Here is a 10277-nt window from a genome sequence, read left to right as displayed (position 1 = left end):
TTGCCATGGATGGAGAAAAAGAATGGAATAGTTCAGAAGATGGAATTTTGATGCTAGTGAGAGATAAAGACACAGAGTTAAAGGCAATGCATGGACCTATAGGTAATTTTTAACCAGTTTTTCGTGTGGAGTCAGTAAAAAGTTTTAAAGTGGGGAGCTGGAATGTATAAATTGTTATTTAGAAAGAAAGACCACTCTGGTTCAGTGGTATCTTAGTCCATTCAGGCTGTTATAACAGAACTCCCTAGACTAGATGGTTTACCAACAACAGAAATTTATTTCTCACAGTTCTGAATGCTGGGAAGTCCATGATCAAGATGCTGGCAGATTCAGTGTTTGGTTCAAAGATGGGCGTCTTCTAGCTACAAGCTATAACTTCACATAGTGGAAGGGCCAAAGGAATTCTGTTATAAGGGCACCATCCCTTCTCATAAGGGCTCCACCGACCTGATCTAATCAGCTCCCAAAGGCCTTACCTTCAAGTACCATTACATGGGGGATTAGATTTTAACGTATGAATTTGGGGAGGGACACAAACATTCAGTCTACAGCAAATAGAGGAATTTTTGGACCTAGAATCCTGGGTGACATTCTCCTCTTTTCCAGGACATATGTTATCTCTTCACTTCTTTGAATAAGGCACTGAGTAAAAATCTCAAAATTCCCTGAGATACATATCACTCATTATTTTTTTCGAATAATATTTTTATTGTGATATAACTTAGATGCTGTGTAATACATAGATTCTGACAGCTTTCTTGAGGTGTAATTGACATACAATAAACTATACAGGATTAAAGGGCGTGATTTGACAAGTTTTGACATATGTGAACACTTGTGAAACATCAACACAAAACAAAATATGAACATATCCATTATCTCCAGAACAATGTAGTATAAAAGTGGGGGGAACAGACGTCCTGGTTCTGTTCCTGATCTTAGGGAGAAAACATTCCCTCTTTCACAATTAAGTATGGTATAAGCTGTAAGTAAGTATGGTATAAGCTGTAAGTAAAAAAAATTAGCAAGCTGAACAACAGTCTAGGATTAACTTTCCCCCACTACTGAACAACACCTTTTCTGTAAACAAATTACACGCAGAAATATTTATCTAAAGTTATACATGTTTTGTGGGCCACACATGGTATCTGTCTCATATTCTTCTTTATTTGTGTATGTTTGTTTAAAATCTAAAATCAATTTACCTGAAAGTTTATATCAAAATAGGCCCCAGGTCAGATATGTCTCACAGGTTATAGTTACTGAATACAGCTCTAACCAAGCATCGGAATTATGATTTTTCTGTCTCAACTGTTGGAAACAGCTGCCCTGTGTGAACTTTATCTATTATTTCTTCTAATTCTCTTGGGTGATTCCTTCTCTACCCTTTGGTTAGTTTCCTCATACACATTTGTTGATTAGTACTCAGCTGAATAATCAAAGAGTACGCTTTATACATCTCTAGATTTCTTTCTGTGCATGCTTATCTAATTTCTAGGACCCTGTCCTGTGAATTCTACCTGCCTTGGCATCTCCAAGCACTCAGCTCCATCTCCTCAACTCTGGGAGACTGCTGGGCTCTACGCAGTTGCCAGTCCCTGGACCACAACCTTTAAACCTTCTCTAGGCAATAAGCTAGGGGAATAATACAAGTCACTTTATCTGTCTCACACCACTCAGGTTTCACTGTCATGTTACCTGCTTTTGAAGATCCTGAGTGTCATTAGTTCATATATTTTGTCTATTTCTTTAAGGTGGGAGGAAAAATCTGGTCCCTATTACTTCAATTTTTCTGGAAACAGAAGTGTAATATGTAGGTCTAGATATAGAATATAATGAATTTAGACAAATATATATATCCATGTAAGTCAACCTAAATCAAAATACAGAACATTTATATTATGGCATAAAATTTCTTCATGACTCCTTCCAGTTAATCACTCCATGAGAAGGAAGTGTTTTACATAAATTATTTAGAATTATTCTGTGTGGGATTTTGTCTGTTTTCCATAATTATTTATTTACTTATTTAATCATACATTTATTCAGTGTTGACTCTTGGATATTTATTTTATACTTTGCATTATAATCCAATAGTATTTTATTTACTTTGTTGTTCAATTGGTTCCAGCTTTGCCATTAGGAGCTCTTCTAGCTTGCTTTTGTGTCCTTTTGACATACTTCCATCATTGCCTTTCTGTTTTTTTTTTTTGTTACTGTTGTTCTGTTTTATATTTGTCGTCGTTTCCACAAGCCTTTAGTTTCTGGCACTACAACATGCTCCAGTTTTATCTTGTATATTCTCTGATCCAGTCCTAGAATCAGCCATTTCTCCAACATTCCCTGGTTCATTTTATTGGATAATGACGTTAAAACCAAGATTTAATCTCTAATCTCTAATAATAATAATCTCTAGATCTAATCTCTAATAATAATCGTTCATTATTATTGGAGTGCCATATTTTCTAAATCTCTCAGTTGTCAGATCTTGGCCAACTAACCTGTGTGTATACTAACCTGTGTAAATAATATACATATCCATAAATGTGTCTTGATTGATCCTTCTTTACACATATTAAGCTGATGACACTGATGTCTCCAATTCTAATCCATCGCCACATAGATCATTCTAGCCCTTTGCTTCTCTGTAACCTCCACTCCAACAATGATCAATCTGATTCACACCATCCAACACCCACTTACTTCTTATTTACTTACTTACATCTACAGTGGTTTCAGAATTGTTAACTACTACCCCAATGGTACTGCCAACGAAAGGTAAAATTCACAACTTCACCAACCAGAATACTATGTTTTTGTATAATTCCTTTTTCCTTAATCTTACAGAATCCAATCATTTCCAAAGTTACATTAATGAGCACCTTTTTACCAAGCCCCAGTGAAATTATTACATATATAGCAGAATTAGATTCTTTTGTCACAGTCTGTATCCCATCTTGGGATCCCTGACCTACTAAATAACTTGTTTTAAAATCTGTATACATTAGGATCCACTCTTTGTACTGTAAAGTTCTATGAGTTTTGACAAATACATGGTCATGATGCATATACCTTATATCATACAGATTAGTTTCACCACCCTAAAGAATCCTCTGTGTATATTCAGTTCTTCCCATCGCCAAGTCCCCAGCAACCACTGATCTGTTTATTATCTCTAAATTTTTGTCTTTTCCAAAATTCCATACAAATATATGTATTATACGATACTATACAAGGTGTAGCTTTTAAGACTGGCTTCTTTCACGTAGCAATATGCATTTAAGATACTTTCATGTTTTCACGTGACTGGATATCTCATTCCTTTTTATTATTGAATAGTATTCCATTGTATGAATGTATCATAGATCGTCTATACATTCACCTACTGAAGGACACCTTGGCTGCTTCTAGTTTTGGGTGATTATAAACAAAGCTGTTATAAATATTTTCATTCAGATTTTTGTGTGGACATAAGTTTTGAAATCAGTAGGGTAAATACCTAGGAGTGTGATTACTGGATCATATGGTAAAACTATGTTTATCTTTGCAAGAAACTATTGAACTCTCTTCCACAGTAACTCTACCATTTTGTAACCCACCAGCAATAAATGAGATTATCCATTGCTCTCCATCTTCATCTACTATAAATTACTTTTGATTGCTATTGAATTTTAAATAAATAAGAAGCATACAGTATATACTGTTTTGTGTCTTGTTTCTTTTTTTATGCTTTTGATTTTCAACCACGTTTTTGCACGTCAATACGTTTTTTTCATTGCTTTGAAACATTGCATTATATAAATATACAACACCTTATTTATCCATCCTCTTATTGATAGATATTTGAGTTCTTTCTAGTTTTGGACTATACTGAATAAAGCCGCTACAAACATTCTTACCCAAGTGTTTATTTGAACATATGTTTTATACTTTCATTTCTCTTATACTAATGTGTAAAATTACTGGATCATAGGGTAATGTATGTTTAAGTGTTTAAGAAATTTCCAAATACTTTACTAAATTGGTAATTCTCTCTTACAGTTCTACCAACAAAGTTTGAATGTCAGTTGCTCCAACAGTCCACTATAAATTGGTTTTGTCAGGATTTTATTTTTTTTAATTGTAGCCATTCTTGTGAGTGTGATGTAATAAATTTTTAATTTCTGGAGGAAATTGGACAGTTTTCATCTGTTTATTTGTCATTTTTATATTTTCATTTATGAAGTAAGTATTTAATACATTTACTTATTTTTTCTTCAGCTACTTTTTGTTATTGATTTTTGAAGTCTTTTATATATTCTGGATATAGGAACTTGAATGAGATATAATTATTTTGCATATTTTACTCATTATCTGAGGTTGGCCTCCTCATTTTTCAGTAGTGTCTTTTAATAAGCAGAAAATGTTAATTTTGATAAAGCAGAATTAATTCATATTTTCTTTTACATTTAATTAGTATTATGTTTGTTTTCTCAAATATAATCTTGTATAATATCTTAGAACCTTTATAGTTTTAGATTTAATGCTTAGGTTGTGATAAATCTAAAATTAATTGCTGTGTATGGAGTGAGCTAAGGGTTGACCAATTTATAATATGCCTTTTCAACATAATTTTTTTAAAAGAAATTATTTCCACCCATCAAATTAATTCAGCAAATTGGTCAAAAATCAATTTTAGATCTACTTCAGGGCTCTCGATTCTGTCTAATTGATCCATTTGTTTATCCTTATACCAATACCACATTCTCTAGATTGCTGTAGTTTTTATATTACATCTTAAATGTTCTCCAATTTTGACATAAAATAGTTCATAACATTCCTGTATTATCTTCATTCTATAAAAATTGTAGTGATATATTTCAATCATGATATCAGTAATCCATATTTTCTTTCTGCTTTCTTGCTTGATTTTAACTAATTAATTTTTTTTTTTTTTTTAGTTTTTTCAAAGAACAAACTCTTGGCTTTTAAATATTTTCCTAAAGATTGTTCTTTTTTCATGTCATTGATTCCAATGTTATCTCTAGTTTTTAAATTTGTTTTGGATGTTATTTGCTCTTTTTCTCTTGCCTCTTAATGTAAACAGATCATAAGTTTTAATGTTTTTCTTTTCTAATATAGGCAATTAAAGTTTTAACCTTCCATACAAAGACATTTGTAGCTTTGTCCCACAAACTTTGACATTTTGTTTTCATTTCCTTTCACTATAAAATACATCCTATTTCTTTTGTGCTTCCTTCTTTAATTTATGGATTATTTATGTGTGTTGCTTAATTTCTAATTATTTTCATATTTTCTAGATATTTTGTCATTTACTTTTGATTGATCCTCTTGATTTCTAATTAATACACTTGTGAATAGAGATTACAAACCTTTTCATTTTATCAAAAGCTTTTTTTTAAGACCCAGCATATGATCTATTTTAGTGAGTGCTCCATATGCACATTTAAAAGAATGTGAATTTTGCAAACTCTTGCATGTAGTGTTCAATAATAGGTCAAATGGATCAATAGCATTCAAATTTTCTGTCTTTACTGACTTGTCTATTTGTTCTATCAGTTACCAGAAGGGGGCATTAAAATAAAGATTTTAACAATGATTTTTTTTTAAGTTAGTTTATTTTCAACTGTGATTATGGACTGAATTTATCCATTTTTCCCCTTAGTTCTAAGAATTTTTTGCTCTGCTATTTAGTGTATACACACTAAATATCTTCTTAGTATATTCATCCTTTTATCACTATGAAATATTCATCTTTTTCTATAGTAGTACTCCTGTTTTCAATTCTATTCTCTGATAACATAGTCTTATCAATTTGTTATATATATGTATATACAGTACATATATATTATATATAGTATATGTACACTATGTACTTCATTTTTATCTTTTACTTTTCATTGGCCTTTGTATTTATGTTGGGTCACTTATTTAAAAAATCCTTGGGATTTGCTTTTATATATTATGATAAACTTTGTTCTTAAATGAAAGAGTTGGCCACATTGGTATTATCAGACACATCCCTTGAAAAATCCCTGACCTCTAGTAGCCATGTGCAGTTCCAAGTCACAATTGTATCGCAAGAGGCTAAAAAATTACTTAGAAATAGATCTCCATTGGAGTGAAATCTGAAGTTTATCTTCTAGAATCAGAATAGGGAGGGTGTTTTTGACCATCACCTAATTTCTTGGTGTCAATATTGAAAAACAACTTTTTCTACATAGTAATACATTCTTACTAATGTCCCGTCATAACTGATCCCTTGGCACCTTTGCGTACATTCACTATGGCTTACAAAATCATCTCTAGTAAAAAAAATCTATTCTCTTGTATGAATTTTCAGTATTAAATAAAGCAAAAAGTCATAAAGCATTTTCAATTACATATGAATTACAAATATGCTAATAGTTAATTCTTAATAAATATATAAGTGATTTAAAGAAATTATAAGGCAAAATATTTTGTGGCATGTGAACAAGGTAACAGTTGCTTTTACACATTTGACATTGCTGATACATGGCAACTGTAATATTTAATATTAGAATTTTATCAATAGGTCATTCTGTTTTATTTTCTGATAAAGTTGTCATTGATTAGGCAATTGATCTCATTAATGCCTTAGTAATAGTACACTGAATATTAAAAACATTTTTTAATGCTTTTTTCTATAAGCAATATAAGACTAAGTAATGCTCTTTAATTATAGTGTCCTTTCTGCCTTTAAAAGGAAAAATTAATCATAATCCATATTCAAAAAGAAGATTATTTTGGATTTTGTCATGACAAACTATATAGTTTGGCTTACCTGCTATCTTGCTGTGTCATACCTGAAAATTAACATAAAATATTTGATGGCTTCATTATACTTTACAAAATATTTTGTAATGGGCAATACACTAGTTATAGGAAATTAAAAATTCTCAGTCCCATGAAATCTAATTCTCAAATAGTCATCAGTGTAATTATTCTTTTTTTAAATTTTTTTCTAATTGCCTGAGCAGAGTCTTCTACTTGGAGATTCACTTTTACCTGCACATACAGATTTTCATTCTATATTTTTCCTGTTCATTTTATTTACAGTTATAATGTCATTCTACATTGTAATGTTTTATGACTATGCTTATCACCATATTTATATTTCATTAAACTAATTTTGGGTCATTTACCCATTTCTGTGGAAGGAAATTAAAATGCAACACAACAATCACCAATATTATGCATTTAAAACAGTCTGAAATTACACTAAATCACATAAGTCAGAATAGACTGTAAACTCTTTCCTGAATACAGCTCTATAGCAAATATCCAAACTTTAAAACTTTTGTTGTTTAAATACTTGAAAAAGTTTATGAGAAAATAATAATTAAATTTTTATCATATTGTGATATTAATGTAAAACTTTTTATTGCATGCATTTCCTATGAAGCAGCCAAACTACTGAAGCACTATTGAGAAACACCAAGAATTGAATTTTAATAAGTGTTTATGGAGAATTCATTTTAGAGTAATGGCTCTCAATTTTTTTATTGGTTAACACCTTAGAGTATTGCCATGTATAATGTTCCCCCATGAATACTTTTTTTCTCAGCTCTATAGGAGAGTTTATGTACAAATTTTTCTGATCTAATTGTAATTTTCTTCCTCTAACTCCAGTTATATCATGGATTTAGATAGTCATCATGTTTTAAAGTGTTATTTTGAAAATAAGGTTAAAACTTTTTTATTGGTCTGATTTTTTTCATAGTATTCTTTTGAGATAATATGCTTTGATTTTTTCTCTTAAAGGAGAAAGCTGAGAAATAAAGGTAAAACTATCCCCTTACCCCCCCCTCAAAAGATCTGAGAGCATTGTGCTAGGTAAGTAAAACAAATACTTTTAATCTACCTAACTTTATAAATTGCAGATGAGAAAACTGAGGTTAAATAACTTGTACAGGGCTTCCCTGGTGGCGCAGTGGTTGAGAGTCCACCTGCCGATGCAGGGGACTCGGGTTCGTGCCCCGGTCCGGGAAGATCCCACGTGCCGCGGAGCCGCTAGGCCCGTGAGCCATGGCCAGTGCGCCTGCGCGTCCGGAGCCTGTGCTCCGCAAGCGGAGAGGCCACAACAGTGAGAGGCCCGCGTACCGCAAAAAAAAAAAAAATAATAACTTGTACAAATTTATACAACGAAGTTGGATCCAAACTCATAATTATTCTAATCTGATGCCCATTATGTTGCCTTTCAAAGGATAACAAAGAAATGATTTTATGTACTGACTAAAATTCATTGAGTGTCAAAGCGAAGTTCTTAGACCCCCGTATTGTACTAATTTGGAGTACTTAAAAATATAAGGCATGCCGACTGATTTAAATAATATTTCTTGTTGAGGCCAACTATTAAAATTATTCTCAACCACAGCCATATTCAACTGCTAATATACTGAAACTCAAGATAAAGGCAATATTTATTCGTTCTTTAACCAAATATTAGAGAATTTTTCTCATACTCATCAAATGAAATATTTAAATGAAATATAAATTTCAGTCATTGAGTTCTTTAGAAATGTAGAATTCAAAATGATTTATGGAGTTATCATATAAGCTCTGGGGTTTATATGTGTTCATTCATATTTACAAATTCATACTTATTTACAAATAAATCTCTGCTCAAACCCAGTTTCAATACATTGACATTCATATATTTTATTCATTTTATTTTCATAATTTGTTTACTCAGAAATACTGAATTTTAGAAATTCATTGCAATGGATTTCTAGGGATAGAACCTTATAACTGTGTTTATTAAGTACAAAACTCATTTTTTTTCTTATAATCTACTACGGGGTCATTTATTTTTGAGATGCATAATAATAATATTCTTCACCAATTACTTACCAGATCGATGTTAATTATTCTCAAATGTATATTTATGGCTCATAGAGAATTTGGACCATTTTGATAGAACTCAAAGTATTGGTCACATTATTGCATTTGATCTGGCATCTACAAATGGTAATGGTAAATATGAAGAGGGTTAAGAGACATTCCTGACAGATGAGGCTTAATTTTCTCCTTATACTTCTTTTAAATTATTTGTTAAATCATTCAAGTTTACTTGGCAGATCAGGTGAACTAAATCTAATGACTGCTCCCTGATTTAATCACTCAATTAAGTTGAAAAAATCGAGAAATGCTGTGTAGGTAAGCATGACAAAAGCCATAGAAAAGCTTAAGAGCTTGGAACTTATAAATAAAGACACCTTCTGGCATGGAAACTAGACTGGAATTAATAAAAAGATGTGAAAATTGTTTTACCTCAAAGGAGAAAAGAAGTGCAAGAGAAAGGAATCTAGTCAACGTGAAGCATAGGAAATGGAAATTCCCAAAGTTATAATCTGTGTGCCTCCAGCCCTCTCCCAGGAGATGATGTGCTGTCCACTAGTAGGAGAACTCTTTCCCTTCTCAGGCAGGCACACAGGGTGAGGATCCCTGATGAAGTTTCAGGAAAAAATAACTTGATGCTCTAAGCTGCTCAAAGTCACAAAACTCAATACCTATAGTCTGAGTTTTGTATCACCAGCAAGTCCTGTATCACTTCTGACAAAAATAATCAGCTTCCCGTGTAGGTTTTCTCAAAGGGTAGACAGTACCCGACAAACCAAGATACCTTTCAGTTACACTTATAACTTTTCATTCAGGTTAAAACATAAGTATATTGTCATTTTGGGGTAATGCCAATCAGCACAATAAGCATCCACATCTAGAAAAAGCATGGCTGCTGGAGGTGGTATGCTAGAGTGGAGAGCCAGGTACAGAGCCCCGGTCTAGACAATGATAGTTCTAATACCAGAAGTTCTCTGCAGCTGACATTGGCAGAGGCAGTGAAAGAGATCCAATCTGGGTTTTTTGTTTGTTTGTTTTTGTTTTGTTGTTTTTGCGGTACGCGGGCCTCTCACTGTTGTGGCCTCTCCCGTTGCGGAGCACAGGCTCCGGACGCGCAGGCTCAGCAGCCATGGCTCACGGGCCCAGCCGCTCCGCGGCATGTGGGATCTTCCCGGACCGGGGCACGAACCTGTGTCCCCTGCATCGGCAGGTGGACTCTCAACCACTGCACCACCAGGGAAGCCCTCCAATTTAGTTTTATTAGATCTGATAAAAGAAGACAATCAAAGCCAGGCAAATCAGATGCCTAAGCAAAACCTAAAGTGAAGAAATATATAATTTTATACTAAAGTCAAATAAGATTCAATAAATAACTTGGGAGAAAAATTTTAACTAATGAGGACCCACTGTATAGG

This window comes from Stenella coeruleoalba (genome assembly GCF_951394435.1).
Source record: "Stenella coeruleoalba genome assembly, chromosome: 12".
In the NCBI taxonomy this organism is placed as follows: domain Eukaryota; kingdom Metazoa; phylum Chordata; class Mammalia; order Artiodactyla; family Delphinidae; genus Stenella; species Stenella coeruleoalba.
The sequence above is the reverse complement of the archived record's forward strand: the minus strand, read 5'-3'. Positions refer to the sequence as shown.